Here is an 18923-nt window from a genome sequence, read left to right on the forward strand (position 1 = left end):
ACACTGGAAGGGATCTAACAGCATTATTTAAATGAGCTCAGAAAAGCTTAAATAGAGGTGAAGCATTAACTTCCCAAAAATGCTGTCAAATATCATCAACATTGCCAAGATCTAGAGAGATCAAAAATACTTGCCATAGCCGAAGAAACAGGACAAACTCTTTGCAAGCATTACATAGGCCCCCGCCCTCCTTCAGTAATCTCAGGATTATATTACACTAGGGTCTCATCATCTTGGTCAGAACAACAAACAGTCTGAGCCATATCTTGCTAGTGATCTGCTTGTGGAACTCCTATTGATACAATAGAAGGTTAAGGCCATGTTCTGCTAAGTGATGAGCTCCTTTCACTCCCATTGACCCAAGGGTACTGAGCACAGGTTGTTGTTTTATTGCATCTACCATACAAGCGCTATCCCAAAATACCTGACAGTATTAACAAAAAAAAGACACGAGGAGAGGTACGGAGCTAAAATTTAAATAAGATGGAAAACCAAAGAAGCATAGTGATATAGAAAGTCTGTGCCAGATGGAAGGATCTGATGAAAATCTGAGAAGACTCTTGCACCAAAGCCTAGAGATTGTGGCGAAGGACAGAGAGATAGCTAGTGATATCAGTGATATTCTGTGTATGGACTAATGGGGGGATATTTAACGAGCTCTTCATATGAGACACACTCCAGTTTACTTACTTAATGCAAAACTATAACATCTCCCCATTCCGAGCACTATATATTGTATGTACAGGAAATGTCAGTCCATTGTAAATTGCAATATTTACTAATGTAAATTTTACAGTCAAGTCTTCATGTTTTTTCCTTCTCTCCCATCAAAGCATTTCATTTACAACATGGAAAATGCTAATTAACATTGAAATGTTTTATTGTTTAGAAAGATTTTAATAAACAGAATACAGTTTTTCCCCAGACTTGTGTAAGAAACCCAATAGTTCCTTTTCATATGTATTCTGTGAGCATTACCTGCAATTGCATCATTTACTTACTACAGTGCATTACATCTGTTGAACTATACATGAATATTGTGTGTTTGTGCATAGAACAATGGAGGTGTGGCTAATAGTTGGGATATGCAGTGTGTTTTGGTGTCAGGGACCATCAGAACCCTGTGTCCTGCCCTATGGTTCACATCAGCCACTGAGAAATGTTGAGAATGGCTCTTTTTTTTTTTTTTATTGTTTCATTCACTGCTTGTGACAGACATTCCAGTCATCTCTGTGGATGGAATGAGACCAGTTCAGTAAGAGGTGGGCTATTTCAATAGCCCTCCATGAGGCAAATGATGGAAAATTTTGGGAAACACAAATCTCAGAGCCCCAGTAAAGAGAAGGAATCTCCGAAATCAAAATAGGGCTTGACTGAACAGTTCAAGGTGAATAATTTTCCTTGACAACTTTAGCCTCTTTTTCTGCGACATCCTCACATTTGTTATTTGAATTTACTTTGTTAAAATTTGTTTTCTTGAACATTTTTATTCTATGGCTTGCTCACTATCAGTTCATTGTGAGTTCCAACACACTGCATTTGAGATCAATTCCTCAGTTGTGCCTAGTCACCTGAATCTCATGCTATTGTTTCTTTTCCCTGATTTGCTGAGTCACTCTTACAGGGCCTGATTCAGAAAAAACAACTTAAGGGCTTAACTTAAATGAAACTTAAGCATGTGCATAACTTAAGTTGTTGATTATGGATGCTTTCCTGAACTGGGACAACAATAAGGAGGGCTTGAAGAAACCACTGGGGCTATGAACATGTGAGGGAGAGGTAACAGGAGCAGAGGATTTGGGGAAATAGTACATTTCATACCTACCACCTAGTAAAAGACATAGTAGGGAATGAGGACAGAGAAGAAGTGCACATTTTTGTGTTTTGATTTCCTGCTGTAGTGTAGCTCCTTTGCCAAGCAGTAACAGATGTGGGGGCCTTGTAAAGCTGTACACTGCTGGAAGAAAAATTGGTGACAGTCAGGGTATTTTGTGAGAGTAATATATTTATAGACCGAGTAAACTGTTTTTTTAGTCAGGGGCGGTCACAGCGACCCAGATCCTCAAATGGATTTAGGCACCTACCTCCCATTGATTTCAATGGAAGACAGATTTGATATCTTTGTGGATTTGGGCCAGACTCCAAACAAGGTACAGCTCTCTTTTGCAGAAACACAAAGCCAAAGCACACCTGCCCTTTCGCCATTAGGCAGCTGTATGCTCTCTAGAATATCTCTGTTTAAACACACTGTTCCCTATCTCTCCCTAATCCCCAGGGCTTTTCATGTAGGAAGTCCTCTAGCCCAAACCTGCTCACCTAGGAACACAAGCCATTGGAAGGTGAGTTTGGGACTAGGACTCAGCCCTCCTTTCTGTGCAGTTGCTTTGCAATACAAAGGAATCTCCCAGGAGGTTTGACTGCCCTAACAAAGGCTGCTTTACCTCACACAATCCCCTTCATGACAATGTGGGTGCAGTGAGAGTTTCATTTCATCGTGAGTGTCTGTATATTGACTCATAACATTAGCACCTTTCCCTAAAAGTGCCTTCATGTCATATTTGATTTTTTGCCTATGTAATCAATAACATATTTCCATATATCGTTAAACATTACTGGGTTCTCATGTGAACTGCCCATATATGGTTACCTCAGAGAGTTATTGTTGGTTACAACATACAAAACATACAATATAAAGTCTATCGAATTTCAGCCTAGTTATAAAAGGAGGGTCCAAAAAGCACAAACTGACAGACTCCTGCTGTAACTACAGCATGCTAATGAGTGGCACAAGAAGCAATGAAACATGCCTTCTCATTTCTCCAGCACCAGATTCTTATTATAAAAGATTCAGCCCTCAGATCTGATCCGTGCAGTTCACAAACTAGACGTTTATGGGAGGGTACTGAATTTCTTTTATGTTTTTTTTTTTAAATGGAAAACCACTGTGATTTTTCTTATTTTGAAACATCGGACCAAAATTCTGTACCTTGGCATAACTGTGTTGAAATCAGGAAGGTTGTATACTTGGAACTGAGGGTTATAGATTACGGCCTATATATTTTCTCAAAAAGCATCCCACTCCCTGAAAAGATTTATGATCATTTTCTTTTTGCAAGATTCTTTGGAAAATGCATTACATCGCGTCACTCATTTACTGTGCTTTGTTCAGCATTTGTGCTGCACAAAATTGAGAAAAATGGGTAAACAGCTAGCATTGCCCTGTGGCATTTTACTATCACTATGTAAGAACAAACACACCATTGTCTTAGATTGTTGTTGACCAGTCACGGTTCAGATGAACTTTCATGATCTGCCTCAGCTGGATAGTAAGACCACATAGCAGCTGTGAAATGAACACATGCAATTAGCCAGCACCTGCTACACAGAGCACCATCAGCTACTTATTCATGGTCAATGAGCATTTCACATTAAGCTATACTCTGAAAAATGAAAAGGGTTCCAGGAGACAAATTAACCATGCCAAATATAAGAGCATTCACAAAGTGTTATAAAGCCAGACCGGTAAATGTTTAACCAGTGTAATGAAAAGCAGAATTTGAATATAAATATTACAAAGAGACAAATTCTACCTATTCTTCCTCACTGTCACAGAGGGACATGACCATGGAGACACTGTGGAGTTCTCTGCAGGGTATTTGGGGCTGGGAGGAGAGCAGGGCAAATCACAGGGACTCCATGCTCTTGCCTTGGAACAGAGGTGACTGTCATTATGTAGAAAGACAAGCTGGGTGAGGTAATATTTTTTATTGGACCAACTTCTTCTGATGACAGAGACAAACTTGGTCCGATAAACGATATTACCTCACCCACCTTGTCTCTCTAATATCCTGGGACAGACATGGCTACAACAACACTGCATGTTACTATGTAGCTCCATTAAGCCACCTCCAGCAGTGATCCTGAGCGCCTTGTCTGGTTGTGCTTTGCAAACAGGATTTGGCCCTAAAAGCGGATGAATACCAAAGTGTTATACGTTCTCTGCTGAATGGCATTGAAGTTTTCCAATTACTAATGAAAAAATTTAAAAAACAAAAAAACAAAACAAAAACAAACAAAAAACACCACACCAACCACCACCGAAGGAAGACCAGGCTCATCAGACAATGAATATTCCCTTAATAGAGCGTATTCAGCCATTGAAAGCCAACTGCAAAAGTACACAAATCTACTGTCTAAACTGAATTAACCAGATCTTGTCAATACATTTTATCCTTGAACTATCCATGTCACATTTTAGTTATGGGCACAAAAGTCAAAGGCCAGTTTCTTCACTCAAGCTGACAATCTGATCAGATGATAAATCAGCTGATGATTTTGAAATCTAGAGCTATTTGTTCAAATTTTAAATAAATCCATGTAGACTGTATTTAATCCCTCTTGTGCTGGCTTTCCATGAATAGTCTGTTGAACAAGCCTTACTATCATGATTAATAAATGCTGTGAAAAGAATTTTAAAAACTCAAAAGGTTGGAACATTCACTGGAAGCAAATTTTAAACTGCCTAATCTGCAACAGTGAACTGCACATTTAAAATCCATATTGCTGCTGGTGAATCATATCAGTTTTCCATTCAGGAAACAGAAATTCTTCCATGCAAATTAGGTAACTAACTAATAGCCTGAGTTGCAGATTTTCACGAATGATTTGCAGACCAAGAATTAGTTGGTAAGAGAATTTGTAAATAGTTCAAAATAAATAATGAGCAAAAATAAGAATTTTGCAATGTATTCATGGGGAGTTCATGAATGAAGAAAGAGCTGGAGCAGCACAAAAGGGACTTAGGAGAGACAGAGATGCGTCTCTGAATATTAAAAAATAAAATAAAAATAAAAAGTAGTGTGTGTCAATGGGTCAATTCCTCTTCCTTCTGTCCAGGCTCCATACTTATTTTTTCTGCATATACACACACGTGCGCACACAAACACGTGTCTCTTTGTATTCAATGTGATTCCTAAAGTCAGTACTAAGCACTAGGTGGGAGAATATTGACTTTTGAATGAGACACTCATGTAGCACAACTTTTGTTCAAAGTATAGAAAAATTCAACACACTTTGAAGGCCCAGTGCTGCTCCCATTGAAATCAATGGTGAAGACCCGTTTTCAGCAAAGCTCTTTAACACATGCTTAACTGTAAGAATGTGAAGAAGTCCATCCCTACTCAGTAGCACACTTAAGTACATGCTTAAATGTAAATACATAAATAGTCCCATTGACGTCAAGGTGCTTAAAGTTATGTGTTTTGCTCATAGGTGGTGGGTGAACCGCTGGCTCGGGGAGGTCCGCTAGTCCCTCCCTGTCCCATCCATGCCCACAAGAACCCAGAGGCCCCCCACTGTGGCTGCTGGCCCTGCCCCAGGCTAGCACCTCCAGCCCCTGCCCGCCAGCCCGGAGTGCTAGGAGACCGGGCAGCACGGCCCCAGCCCCCGGCACCATGATGGCACAGGGGAAGAGCGGCTCACAGAGCGGGAAGCAGGAGAGGACTGGGAGTGGAGTGTGGGTGGGGCCACACTGGGATGTTTGGGGAGGCTCAGCCTCCCCCAGCCTATGATACTCGCTGCCCATGAAGTTGCCAAATGGGGACTAAATTCCCATTGATTTCAATGGGGTGAGGGACAGGACTGTGCTCAGAGAGGAAAAGTAAAGGGCGTAAGAATCTGCATATCATCCCCAGTAACCATTTTAGGGAAGAAGGCGCTGGCCTGAGCATCTCATTCATGCTGCTCACTTTCACTTGCAATTTCAAAAGCCAGCATTTAGTCCAACAGTTCTCAAACTTATTTGATTTCACCCCCCTCTTTATGTCTGTACTTATTTATGCCCCCTATCTCCCCACAAGTACACGTACCACCACCCAGCTCTGAAGACAGAGCAGAGGCCGCTGGCCGAGCACCCAGCTCTGAAGGCAACGCCACACCAGCAGCAGCACAGAAGTAAAGGTGACAATGTGAAAAGTGATATTCATCAATATCACTTTTCATAGCAGACATAGCGCCCCATTGCCACCCTTACTTTTGTGCTGCTGCCGCCACTCTGGGGCTGATAACCAGATACTCACCACCACCTCCCAGGCCAAGACTGGGCAGCAGGTAGGGCTCTGCCTGTTCCTTTTTCCCTTCTCCCCTCCTGTGTGGGCATGGCCCTTTTGCAAGAGCCCCAGCTCCCTGGGTCTGACAACCAGAGCATTTATTTATTTATTTTAAATAAAAAGCACAGCTCACACCACCCTTAACACATTCCTGCACCTCATATTTGAGAGCCGCTGGTCTATACTTCATCCATAGAGATGGGTTATACGCCTCAAAGGCGAGATGATCAGAATCAAATGACAAGTGCCAGACATATCAGAGGTAATCCAGGACAACCCCGACCCCACCCCTGTTCTTTGGAAAGCCCTCTCCCCGTTCTATTATTGTTCCACGTTTCTGGGAAAACCTAATGAAGTGTGAGCTGTTGAGATAAGTGCTGCTCTGATAAGAGCTTTCTCAAGGGTATTATGTGTTGCAATGTGTTTACTATATATGGACTAGCAGGTGGACTGCAATAATTTATAGGGAAATAACTTTACCAAGAAATGTATTCTGGCAAGAGAGAAATTAGAATGATTTATGAAGGTCACCCGAGCCCTGAGATGGAATTAATTTTATTTAAGTTACAGTGGCCCATGTGCCTTTTTTATAATAAGTGAATCCAATGTTGTTTTGAGGAAATAACTGAACCCTGTCAGGTTACACTAAGCATGGGTAAGATTTTAAATAATGTGTGCCTAAGGTGAGCCTCCTCCGCTACAATTAGATCTCTAAATAAGTGATCCCTTTTTCAGAAGCGCTGAGAACACAACTGTTCCTACAGATTCACAGAGCTGATAAGGCTGAAAGTTACTAGAAATAAAAAGACTCCCAGAACCTTATTTTAAGGCTCAGGAAAAAACTTGGGGAGCAAGGAGGAAACTTCTGTTGCTTTTGATTATGTTATATCAACCATTCTGCCCTGAGAACAGAGGAGAGCTCTTCTTACATACAGACAAACCAAAAAAATTACACAAGTATATAAAATACAAGTTACACGGGTAACATCTGCTCCACTTAACACTATATTTAAAATGCACAACCTGTAATTTATGAAGTGATCAGAATTTATATATTTTCAATGCATGTTGCTTCCTATCTTTGACATATGAAACTATGGCAGCTAATTAATACAGTCATTTCTGGCCTCCCAGAAGTTGGCTGGGCATTCTACAAGAACAAGTAAAGACAGGGCCCAGCTCCTAGCTTAGCATGCTTGGTACATCTCAGTGTGGGAGTTCTGTAGCCCTGATCCTGCAGCTATAGTGGTGCTTGGTTGGGCCCCTGGGTAAATGAGGGCAACTTCTCTGATTTATACCAGCTGTTCAAGGGACTCTTTGGGCAACTGGGGACAGCCAGGGTATAAGTAGTCCTATTTAAGTCAAATTAATCTTATTTTTAAATGTTTGCAGGGTTGGGCTCTAAATTCAGACATGACACCTCAAGTGAGAGCAATAAACTGCAAAGAAGAAGAGGAAAGATAGGATAGGTGGGTTCTACGTGGCTTTTCTTGAGCAAGAGTATATAATGCTTTCATGGAAAATATGATTCATAGCATTTACTAGCAATATGAATTAGAATGCAGTGATGAACCAGACATGCATACAAGAGTGAGAAAGTAGCTTTAGTTTTCCACTCACTGTTTCAGGGAGTTGGCTCGTATGTTGGTAAATCTCCTCTGGGGAAGTTACAATAAAAAGTTCTTCGTTGCAGAAGTGGAGGGCAATGCCAGGGAAAAACCACATGCAAGTCAGGCAAATCTCCTGTGGCGGCTGAAAAAGCCATTGGAGTCCAAGGGTCAGGGAAGCCAGAGGCTGCAGCAGCTAAAATGAGGCACAAGGAAAGTGCTCAGGTGGAGGAAGATGATGATCAGAAGAAGAGACAGAATGGGGGCTCCAGGGTCCAGGAGCTGCATTGCTTGGATAGCCACACATTTAATCAATCACAGAGGGTTGTAATTTACTGAGCCCTATCTGCCACCCACCACTTTGTGTGCTGCCTCCTTGCTGCAGCCAGTAACCCAACTCAGGTCAGAGGAATCTCAGAGGCTTGGATGCTTTGTTCCACTTCTCACTGGATATTTTGCAAGTGTGCCAGAGGCTGAACAACTAAATATGCAGCTGCTTTTATCCTTTTAGTTAATATTTACATAGCAAACAAGGAGTTTTTACAAATTGGTTTATACACAAGAATATATGGTTCAGTGGGTATAGTGTAAAACCTACCTAAGGATAGGAATGGAAGAAGGAAAGAAGATTCATTTCTCAAAGAGCTATCTGGGACATGCATCAAGATCCGCCTATGTAAAACACTACGTTTATGGCACCAATGTAAATGTTTTGAGCAATAAATATTAAATAAGAAGTGTTAGAGCCTCCTCATTTCATTTACTCAGAGTGAACACTCTTCTTTTTAGTAGTGATTCACATAAGGGACCAGATTTTCAGAACTGACCTGTTTTAGCACAACATATTAGCAGTTAGACATCTGACTCTGAGTGTGCACCCCCAAACTCAGTTGGATATGTGGCTACTAGTATATGCACCTGCAATTCATCACAGATGCAGAAGTGTGGACACAATTATATGTGGGCATAACCCTAATATTATTTAATAAGAAAGCTACTTAAGCAGTTTGCTCATTTAAGAACTGGCAAGTTATTCTTGTCTGTATTTTTTCCCATGGTTTTGAATGACATGAAGTTTAGCAAAAGTGGTGACATGTAATATTTATGCTCTGGGAAAAAATCCCATATGTAGAAGATTATAGGTTATAAATGGATAAATAACTGTGGGCCACAAACAGCAACATCAAAATGAAGTAAGCAAAACCCAAAAGAATGATTATGTAGATCAAATCCAGTAGAAGTGAATATTCTTAATGCATTGTCTCTACTTTAATCACTTGCATTAATGAACAAGAAGATTCGGGTTTTATAGTTAGCAAATTCTGCCCCAAGTCCCAGTCTCCTCATTCAGAGACTGAAAACAGACTAATCCATCATATTTATGGTTTTTCTTCCCACATTTGTGCCTAACCTAACCACCCTCCTCCTCTCTGGCTTTAAACGTTATTCAGATTGCAATGATGCTTAAAATAAATTGTTTTCAGTTTTTGACCTGATTCCGTGCAAATATGCACCAGATGGAGAACTGCCTTTCATCGTTCCAAGTTTTATGAATATTTTATGGCAGGAAAGTTACATTTCCCCAATATTCTTGAGTTTTTATATCAACAATTAAAAAGCCCTTCACTGGCACTGCTGCCTATTTGTTAGGATTAGACATCTCAGAACTACCGGTCACAACATACGATGAATAAACTAATAGTATGTTATGATTACCGTCTGGACCATTGGCCTACAGCTTTGCTCACACTGAATTGCTCTGTTGTAATGTGTGCTGGAGAGTAACCTAGTGAAAATTACAAGCTGGGAGAGAGAAGGGTAAAAGGAGGGTGAAAGAGGTAACTAAAAGCAAAAGGTGTTTACTTGTGGGTTGCCAGCCCAGAGGTTTGACCACAGCAAAAAGGAGGCCTGTACTTGGCATGCAATCAAGGCACTCTCATCCCTGGGCTTGTGGAACTCATATACTATGAGGATGACCTGTTTTGGGTGTTTGACAAGGTTGTTAGCTACGTTCCCTTTCAGGACTTTCAGTTGATCACTATTCCAGGAAGCAGCACTAACATCTCAGGACCCATTTCCAGGAGGAAAGAACCCACCGTAATAGCCCATGGCAGCCTTAGGTCCACGTCACATCTGAGGCCACAGCTTTTCCAGGTGCTCTGCTTAAATAACCAGCCCACATGTGCACCATCCTCAACTCTCCCTTCATGTCTTATTTGACTCTCTGGTGCCAGCAGACTGTGGCAGAAACTGAATTTCTTACTTGTTCTCCCCCACTTCCTGCTTGGAAAGATATGCAGGAGATCTGCCTTTTGCCTTCCCAGTCCATGGAGCGGAGTCACCAGAGACCTCACAGAACCTCACAAATGTGTTAGCACAGGCCGAGAGGGTTGCAGGTAGGCAAGAGGCAGCTAGCTGGGTGATGGTGGGATCAGTGGCATCATGGGGATGAAGAGGTGGGGTGGAAGCAGGATGGGCCCACACACACATGCTGCTTTGCATAGGGCTGATCTTATATTACATACACCAGTCCTGTACTGTGTACAAAGGAGGACTAACAAAAGGAAAATTAATGAAACATTGCCACTTGAATGAGAAAGCCCTGCATTTCACAGAGTATCTTGCTGCTGAGTAAACATTGCTGTGAACTAGTGGCTGACAAGCAACCTCACTCGCAAACGAATCTCGCCAAGAAAATGATGAACATAAATGGATTAAAAAAAAAAAGAGTGTAAATAATAATATCCCTATACAAGATGTAGTGGCTTCCCCTTCCCCTCCACCCCCAAATACCCATAAACCCAGATTTTTACACTTGTCTAGGCATAACCACAGTCATAGTGTGTGCAAATAATGCAGGCAGCCTCAGTAACAGCACGCACAAGTGATCAATTAGACACAGAACCGACCATTTGTGAATATTAAGGACACACAGATCTAAAAATCTGGGCGTTCATGCTCTTCTTATACAGGAAAGGAATGAGTACTGAAAAACAAAGCTGCTTGCCTTTGCTTTTCCAGCATTTCTTACTTTCCAGAAAAAAAAACCTCACCAAAACCAAAAAACTAATCATACATAGTAATGCTTTTACCATGCATATCAATGGGGATTCAGATTCGGGGCTTGATTCTCCACTGCCCTGCACTATATGCAGTGCAATGTAGGGATAGAACACTACTATTCTGATAGGCCATCTTTTACTCCGACTTTGCACTCTCACTTCGCCTTTCACTGGTGTAAAGGACAGCACAAGATGCAGAGCAACAGAGAATGAGGTGTGTCCATTTTCAAAATCTAAATGTTCTATAATTAATATTTGCATTCATTCTTTTGTTCCTGCCAATAACCACTCCAGCTATCTTGTCTCCAATCTAAAGTTAGAAGATCACCTCTCTCCCATGAGCACCGCTGAAAGGCAAAACTCAAAAAGTTTGGAAAAGGTTCACAAAAGCATCCAAACTTGACTGAAAATCAGGTGGGAAATCTTCCCAAAACAGAGTATCATGAAATTTCCAGTGCTGCTTGGATTCAGCTGGGCTTAAAATGCTGCAGAAATAGCCTAGTGTGAACTATTTTGGCATTTTTATGTTCTGTCCCGGCCAATACTAGGAAGCGTGGATATACACAGCATTTTTTTTAAATTACTGTACTGACTTGGATTCAGCTCAAGGATCAATGAAGGAGCACGCTTGTTACTTTATCAGAACCTGCTAACCAATCCCAAATCAAACACCAATCCCTGTTCACAAGTCAGCCAGCAGACCAAATATCAGAAAAATGCAGATCACAGCCCCGTCCCCTAAAGTGGAAAGTGACACTGAAGCAGTACATACAGCTTTGGCTTCTCTAATGGACTGGGAATTATTCTTTTCTTAAAAGTTAATATTGTGCCATTCAGCAAAGGGCTGCCTGACCTTTGCTCTGTTTGTTTAATGAAAAGAGGAATTCAGTCTAGACCTCTGCTGAACATCTGCTTTTTGAGAGAGATGGTCTCGGAACTCTTTTGAACTAGTCACTTAAGTTCTGATTTACAAAAGGTTGCAAATTGTGCAGATACACTTTTGCAAGTTCCCGACACGTGTGCACACTACTAGTTTCTTGCACAAAAATCCTGATTTACACATTACAGATTGAATGTGCACTCAACTTTCTCTCTGAAGGAGCTTTGAGCCTGGTTGCCTCTCTTGCCACCCATATGTTGCTTTACTTGTATGAGCTGCTACAAATGTTTCCTAACACTTAAAACACACAAAAAACAACCAACCAAACAAAAAAACCTGCTCCAGCTTAGTGTCCTTGTATGACTGAAGAATTGTAGGACCTGTTTTAGATTATGTCATCAGATATATATACCCCAGCACAGGGCTGGGGTTTAGATGCTATCCCTATGCTTTAAGAAGAAAACCACCTCCACCGACCAGTCATTAATTTACCATGCATGAAAGCCAATGTCTCAAAAACCTAGACAGAGCAGAGCTGGATGCTGCGGGGAGCAATAAGACTATCTATAAAATGAAGGGTGGTTTCCTGGTTTTTTCTTGTTGGAGTTTTTGCCTCTGCCCTGTTAAAAATGGAATCAAGGGAGGGGACATTTGTCCAATTTAAGCCTTTCTTAGAGGGTTTCACAACACCACATTCCTTTAAACTCTTCAAGAGTTGGTGTTACATCGTTTGTTGTGTTAACATGAATCTAGGCAAGTATCTGAGATCTCCAGCTGACTTGTCCCAAGAGTGTTCGGAGCTAGGATACTAAAAGGAATGGCAGAGTTTCTGAAACTGGCTCTTCATCATGTCATCAGGAGAGTCCGAGGTAGCTAGAACATCAAAGAAACATTTCATAGAGAGGGTGACTGTGTCCATGAAGTAACCCTTTGTCCCCCACTGTATTATGAGGAACATGATATCAGCAAAAGAGAATGATGAAAGAATGATTGTCTGTGTGTGTATTGTCTTCATTTCATCTGCCATGTGTGATGTCAGTAGTGGAGTTTCACAGCAAAATAGGATGCTTGAGTGATATGGACGTGGAGTTGTAGCTGGATTCTTGTGTAGCAAAAACAGCAACAAAGTGCAATAATTGACTTGTTTTGTGTGATCAAAAGACAAAGGGGGAAGCCATCACTGCAGAAATGGCCTACTGGTGCAAACCTTACTCACGTGAGTAGCTCTGTTAGCAGCAATAGGACTGCTTCCCTGAGAAAGAGCTACAGGATTGGGCCCTACGCTCACACTCCTTTTTCCATGGGTGTCCAGTGACTGAAAACAGCAGCGGTGTGGTGTGGTCCTGCAGCGGGTGGTGTGGACCATGGAGAACCCATGGAACTCAGCGGCCCCTTGCAGGGCATGGAGCTGTACTTTGCAGGTCAGAAATAGCCTGAGGCAAGCACTGGAGAAGACTAGTATTGCATAGAAATAGAGGCCTGTGAACGCAGGTATCACAGGAATACACACACACACACGTTTGCATTTGCTTTTTTCATTTATTTGTCAGGAAACCATTTAGGGGGCCAAAATAAAATGAGATCTGCTCTTTTCATGTGATAGCTACCTCCAGGCACTGAAACAAGAAGAGACCACACCAGCCATTTTCTTTCAAGCCCATGAAGATCTTCTTGAGGCACTCGAGAAAAGCACATGAAAAACAAATGCAAATAGTACCCCTAGAACCCAGACACAGTCCTCCGAAAATCAAAACAGAAATATTTGCTCCAACATACACCCATGACAAAGACCTCTGCTGGTGTAAATCTGCATAACTCCACTGAAGTCCATGGAGCTATGTGATTGACACCAGTTGAGGATCTGGCCTACTGAGTCTTTGGCTAGATCTACCTTTGGAGCTACGGGTGTGATTCACAGTTTGCGTAGACACGTGAGTTCTCATGGAGCTAACGCTAAAACAGTAGTGTAGCTGTAGTAGCAAGGGCAGCAGCAGCATGGGCTAGCCACCCCAAGTACAAACCCACCTAGAGCCCGTGGGTATGTACGTGGGATGGCTAATTTGACCTGCTGCTTGCCAATGTCCATCCCATACTATTTTTTAGGGCTTGTCTACATGGCTGGTTAGTATGCAGCAAAGTGGGGTGGCAATGTACGGCGCACGAGTGCGCTGTGCATTAAAAGTTCCACAGCACACAGTACATCAAAGCACACTACAGAGTGTTTTTAGTGTGCAGTTGCAGAGTCCACACAGTCAGTCAGTGTGCAGCAGGCAAGTTCACTGTGCATTCACACCCTGGCTTGCAGCCCATGAGCTAGCCCTTTATTTTAAAATCACCATAATGCATTGTAGATAAAGGGAAGCCTACGCTATGTATTATGAATAGAAGAGCCCATACATACAAATAAACTGAAAAAAATAGGATAATTTACTTCTTTGAGTAGATAGAAGAACGTTAACAGAACATAGAAAGGAGGTCTCACTTCAGTATATGGCCTAAATTCCTCTAATCTAAGAGCATTGCAAAATCATAGCCCAATAGCATGAGAAAATGAGAAAGGGGAAGTAGGATTAATTTCAGTAAAACATTTTTGGTATCTCAATTTCATGATTCAGCCTGTCTGATGAAAATACAAGTAAACACTTGCACTATGCGTAATACAGGCCAACTTTGGATCTAGTGCAGCCCTGCAAAAACTCGACTTGCCCACTTGTGCAGGGTGAATAATTTTTTGAGGAGAACAAAAAAACATCATCTATCATCACAACAAAGGGTAGTTGAGTAGGTTTTGTGTCTAATCTGGTAAATGTTCATGATGGTTTTGAGACTGGTTTAATGAGGGAAAGATGAGTGGTATGAAGACAGCCCAACACCACTAAGATAACATTTTGCATAGAGTCTGATTGTTACTATTTCTTACAGAGGTAAATAGTTAAGGTTTGCTATTTTATACTGATTGCTACAGAATCTTCCATTAAACAGTTGGAAGTTTATGTCTGGATGATAAACACGCTGTATTATAGTCTGCTGTTCTACACATTAAAAAAAAAAAGAAGACAGTGCTCCTTTCATGAGCATAGTGTAATGAAAATGTCTTGAGGTCTTGGATTCCTAAGCAGATGTTGGCAAAGCCCCCAATGTCTTCATTTTACAGTCAGGTGGTAATGACAGAGTAAAGCACCACTGTCATTATGCCAACTTTCTTCTTCACCCCCTCCCCACCCCTGCAAGCATACACCTGCCTCAGCCATGTGATAAAAGCACATAGCAGAGCATGGCATAGAACCTGCTGGTATCTTCTTAGGAGAGCCTGCTAAACGGCCCTTCTCACATCTTCCAGGGACATCTTTGTTCCTCTCCTGTGAGGCCTACCTTCGGAGAGTGAAGTCTCCTTCATTTCCTCTTTGGGATGGGTAAACTGAATAAATTCCTAAACAGCAGCAGGCTGTATTCAGCAGTCTCTTTGGAAAGGCCTTTCCACCCAAAAGTGACACTCACAACATTGTTACCCCACCCTTTTATCCCCTAAACCCTGAAGGACAACCCCCCTCCATAGTTCTCTGAAACAAATCAACCTTTCCCTCAAAACAAAAAGTTAATGAAATTAAAAACAAAAAAACCTTCCCCCAAACCAACACCCCCCGGCCCAATCCCTACTCCAAGCAGAGTTTTTGCTACACAAAGGGAGAAATTCCAGACTCCCTAGGGTCTTCACTATTGATTTTACATGGAAGGCACTCAGATACCATGGTGATAGGTGGCAGTATAGAACCCCAAAATAGATTATCAGTTGATATGTAGCCATTAAAGTTTCTGGTGATGGTCATCCATCCTCTCATTCTGCTATGATCAGGCAGGCCAACCTAGGATTCCTAGCTGGACATTCTTCCCTTCCTCAAAGCCTCCAAGAGGATAGGGAGAGGAAAGTCCCACCTTCCCACCTCACAGCTCCCTTCCCAAGGCAACAGCCTTAGCTTTTTAGTGTGGACCTGAAAAACAATACCCCCGTTGCCTAATGTACCCACAAGTCCACATGACCGCACCATGATGCACAGAGCCAACCTGAGTACTTTGGGGAGGGTCAGTGAAATGATTCCTTGGAGTTTGCTCCAAATGTAATGGACTCATTTTATATCCAGTGTGCTTGTTGGGAGGAGAGGGGCAAGTTTGAGGAAGTGACATCAGGTTTCTTGCTGCAGGATAAAGACGCGGCTACTTGTACTGGCGGTGCTGCCAGATTTTAAAGTGTTGCAAAGGATAATTGTTCTAATAAGCTGATGTTGTGGGGGCTGCTAACCTCTCCCCCACTCCCTTGTCCATATGGGTTGTTGTGTGCATTCTTGTGATATTTCTGTCACACTTTACAGGCAATGATCATTAGGGATAATACCCTATGTGGGAGGTGAGTGGTTATTAGCAGCTTCATTTTATAGATGAGGAAAAAGACAGAAGGGTTAAGTGACTTGACTAAGCTCACAGAGGTTAGTTTCAGAGCTTGGATTAGAAAGTATTAGTCCTTGTTATCAGTCCAGTGTCTAGTCCACACTGCTTTGCACGTCACTGGGCTACCCTCCTTGTAGCCACAGGTCCTGTAAGGGAACACTAGGGGCAGCCAGCCTCAGGGAGAATAAGAGTTATGTTATTGCTTTTGAGTTACCAACCAGAAAGGAAGGATGCTAAACTCAGAAGACCTGCTAAGCCTATGAGGTCCCCTCCCGTCGATACAAATTGTCTAAGTCTCCTAGGGTTTGTAGGCAAACCCCTCAACCTAAATGGAAATCCCTGTTTGATTGGCTGCCTTTATTTCCTCTACTTCCTGGGCCAGAGCAGCCAATCAGAGCTGCGCCATATGCTGACAGGCAGCTTGTGCCCCCATGAAAACATAGGATCTCCAGCACTAAAGCTGAGCTGGATGGGAAATAGAATCTCCATGCCAGCTGAGCAGTGCAGCTCCTACTGCTGACCCCACCCCCAGCGTGCAGTAAGGCTGAAGTTGCTCCCACTGCCAAGGCTGGAGGGTGAGAGGATGAAGAATCTGGGTGGTGGGTCTCTTTCCACTCCAGCAGCTGCTCTTTTTGTGGGAGGAGAGGGAGAGCAAGGAGCAGAGGCCAGCGGGAGAGGCAGAACTGTGACTTGGCAAAGAATAAAGGCAAAAGAGAGAGGTAAGGGAATCAAGGTCAGGGAATCAAATGTGTGTGGGGCATTTGTTTTATCTCTGGGGTGGTGGCAGAATCAAGTATGGAGGGGGTGTTGGTGGTATGTCTGGGAGGGCGGAATTAAATGTGTTGGGTGTTTTTAATAAGTGCAGAATCAATTTGTTGGAAGACATTGTTATCCTCGCTGTGCTTGGAGTGGGCAGTGGAACAGATTGGCCTGTGCTGGGGTGGGCTTGTTGTGGAGTTTACAATTAAGTAGACTGTTTCCAATTTTATGCACATTTATACAAATGAAAGTTCTATTTGTTGTTGGACAATGTTACTGTGTGCTCTGAGGGAATTAGTACCCAAACTCACCCCCTAACTGGGGTTTGTTGGTAACGCAAAGCAGCAACAGAATATGAATCTCAGCCTAGCTTTCTCCATGAGTTCGGCTGCCCCGTGATATTCCCTGCAGTAGGACAGTGTTAAGATAAAAGGTGCTAATGTCATGTACATCAGGGGCCATTAAAATATAAGCACCCAGGGTGAAACTCTCCAGAAAAAGAATTAAAGATGCCATGCATTAACCACACCCAGAGAGTCATTAAGGGCTATTTGTGAGAGTCTGTCAGGGCCATTATACCCTTGTGTGCTTCATTTGTGTTACAAAGCAGCTCTACACAAGGAGGATTAACAGCCAGGACATTGACCAAGAGAGACCAAGACCATGCAGTCTGGAATGTCTTGGACAAGGGCTTTCCAGGTATAAAGTGCAGGGGCTGAGAGGGGAGAAAGGGGACACAATGTTCTTAAACATTTGGATCTGTCTGAAGACTTGTCTACATGGGGAAATTTATTTGCACAACAATATCGGTATATGTTAGTTTCTAGAGTGATAAATTCAATTACAAAAAAAGCACTCCAATTCTGGAATAGGAGTGCCCACAGGGGGAGTTACACTGGTATACACAGAGTGATATAATTATACTAATATAGTTATGCCAGTAAATTTCCCTGTGTAGACAAGCCCTGAGTTTTGTGTGAGGTCCTGGAGAGAGAGAGAGGGCCAAGGCATCTACTTCTTGGGACAGCAGTGTGTGGCGTTACCTGCGGCTTCTCCAAAACGGAGCTGAGGGTGTGCCATTTGTTACCACCCCATTCCCAGAAACAGAACTTGTGTACATTGTGAAATAAGACTGTCTCATTGGATTTCTGCCACAAAGAGGATACTGGTCTTCGAGTAGGACTGGTCAGAAACTTTCCATCAGAACGGTTTTTCACTGGAAAAGGTGAGGTTTTTGAAGAAACAAAATTATTTATGAAAACGGTCTGCTTTTTGCAGAAAATTTCAACGTACCCGCGAAACCCCAAACTCAATTTCGACGTCAAGCACTTTGTTTAGACGTGTTCGATCAAAACATGGATATTCCTGAATCTAAATGTTTTGGCCCAACTTGACATTTAACCACATATTGCTGAGCCATTAAACTATCTCATGCCCCTGCATTCTGGTCTGTGGACTGAGCTCTCTGGCTCGATTACATCTGCCACAATATTGCCTGGCGGGTAGTGAGAGGGGAGACCTGGTTGATTATGGGAGATCGAGTCCAGCCAGAGAGACCGCCCTTTAGGGGAGAATAGAGCACGAGGCACCTGAATTGCAACTCCCACAAGGTGCTATGGCTACGTTTAAGGTTGAACTACTCAAACAAATGTTTTGGTTTGACAAGCCAAAATATTTCAATTCAGGTAAAACCAGCCTAAAATAACATCTTATTTCTATTTTCCCTGACAGAAACTGAATTTTTTTTTTTTGGCCAAAAACTTTTGATGAAAAGTCAAAATTTTCTACAGAAACGTCCCACCCCAATCTAACTTTTCCGACAAGGTTAATTGGCAAGACATTGAAATCTGCTTCCTCCCAGAAAAAGGGTGACAAAAGGCTCATAAGTGTGAAAGACCCATCTCTCAAGCACTGGACTACTAGCCCATGGACACACTCTAACAAGAAATAAGAATGCTCACAAAACTAACAATTAAATACAAACTGACTTTTGTGCTTTCCCTCAATAACTTCACACAAACACATCATATCCGGCCTTGTCTACACTACAAGACTATTTCGAATC

The 18923-nt window shown here is 42.3% G+C and overlaps 1 protein-coding gene and 1 long non-coding RNA gene across 3 annotated transcripts in view; one reads left to right on the forward strand and one right to left on the reverse strand.

Moving 5' to 3' along the window:
• Positions 1-926: 926 nt before the first annotated feature.
• LOC123344568 overlaps positions 927-18923 on the reverse strand; it is a 28406-nt gene continuing 10409 nt past the window's right edge. For both annotated transcript variants that reach the window (XR_006572579.1, XR_006572578.1), the window contains 3 exons: positions 7728-7910; positions 3259-3343; positions 927-1957 (listed from right to left, as the gene is read on the reverse strand). This is a non-coding gene — a long non-coding RNA (uncharacterized LOC123344568). The remainder of the gene's footprint in view (positions 1958-3258; positions 3344-7727; positions 7911-18923) is intronic.
• KLF13 (Kruppel like factor 13) overlaps positions 16582-18923 on the forward strand; it is a 54479-nt gene continuing 52137 nt past the window's right edge. Inside the window, exon 1 of the mRNA XM_044980925.1 lies at positions 16582-16818. The gene's annotated coding sequence lies outside the window, so the exon portion shown is untranslated. The remainder of the gene's footprint in view (positions 16819-18923) is intronic.

Source organism: Mauremys mutica, chromosome 11 (genome assembly GCF_020497125.1).
Source record: "Mauremys mutica isolate MM-2020 ecotype Southern chromosome 11, ASM2049712v1, whole genome shotgun sequence".
Classification (NCBI taxonomy): domain Eukaryota; kingdom Metazoa; phylum Chordata; order Testudines; family Geoemydidae; genus Mauremys; species Mauremys mutica.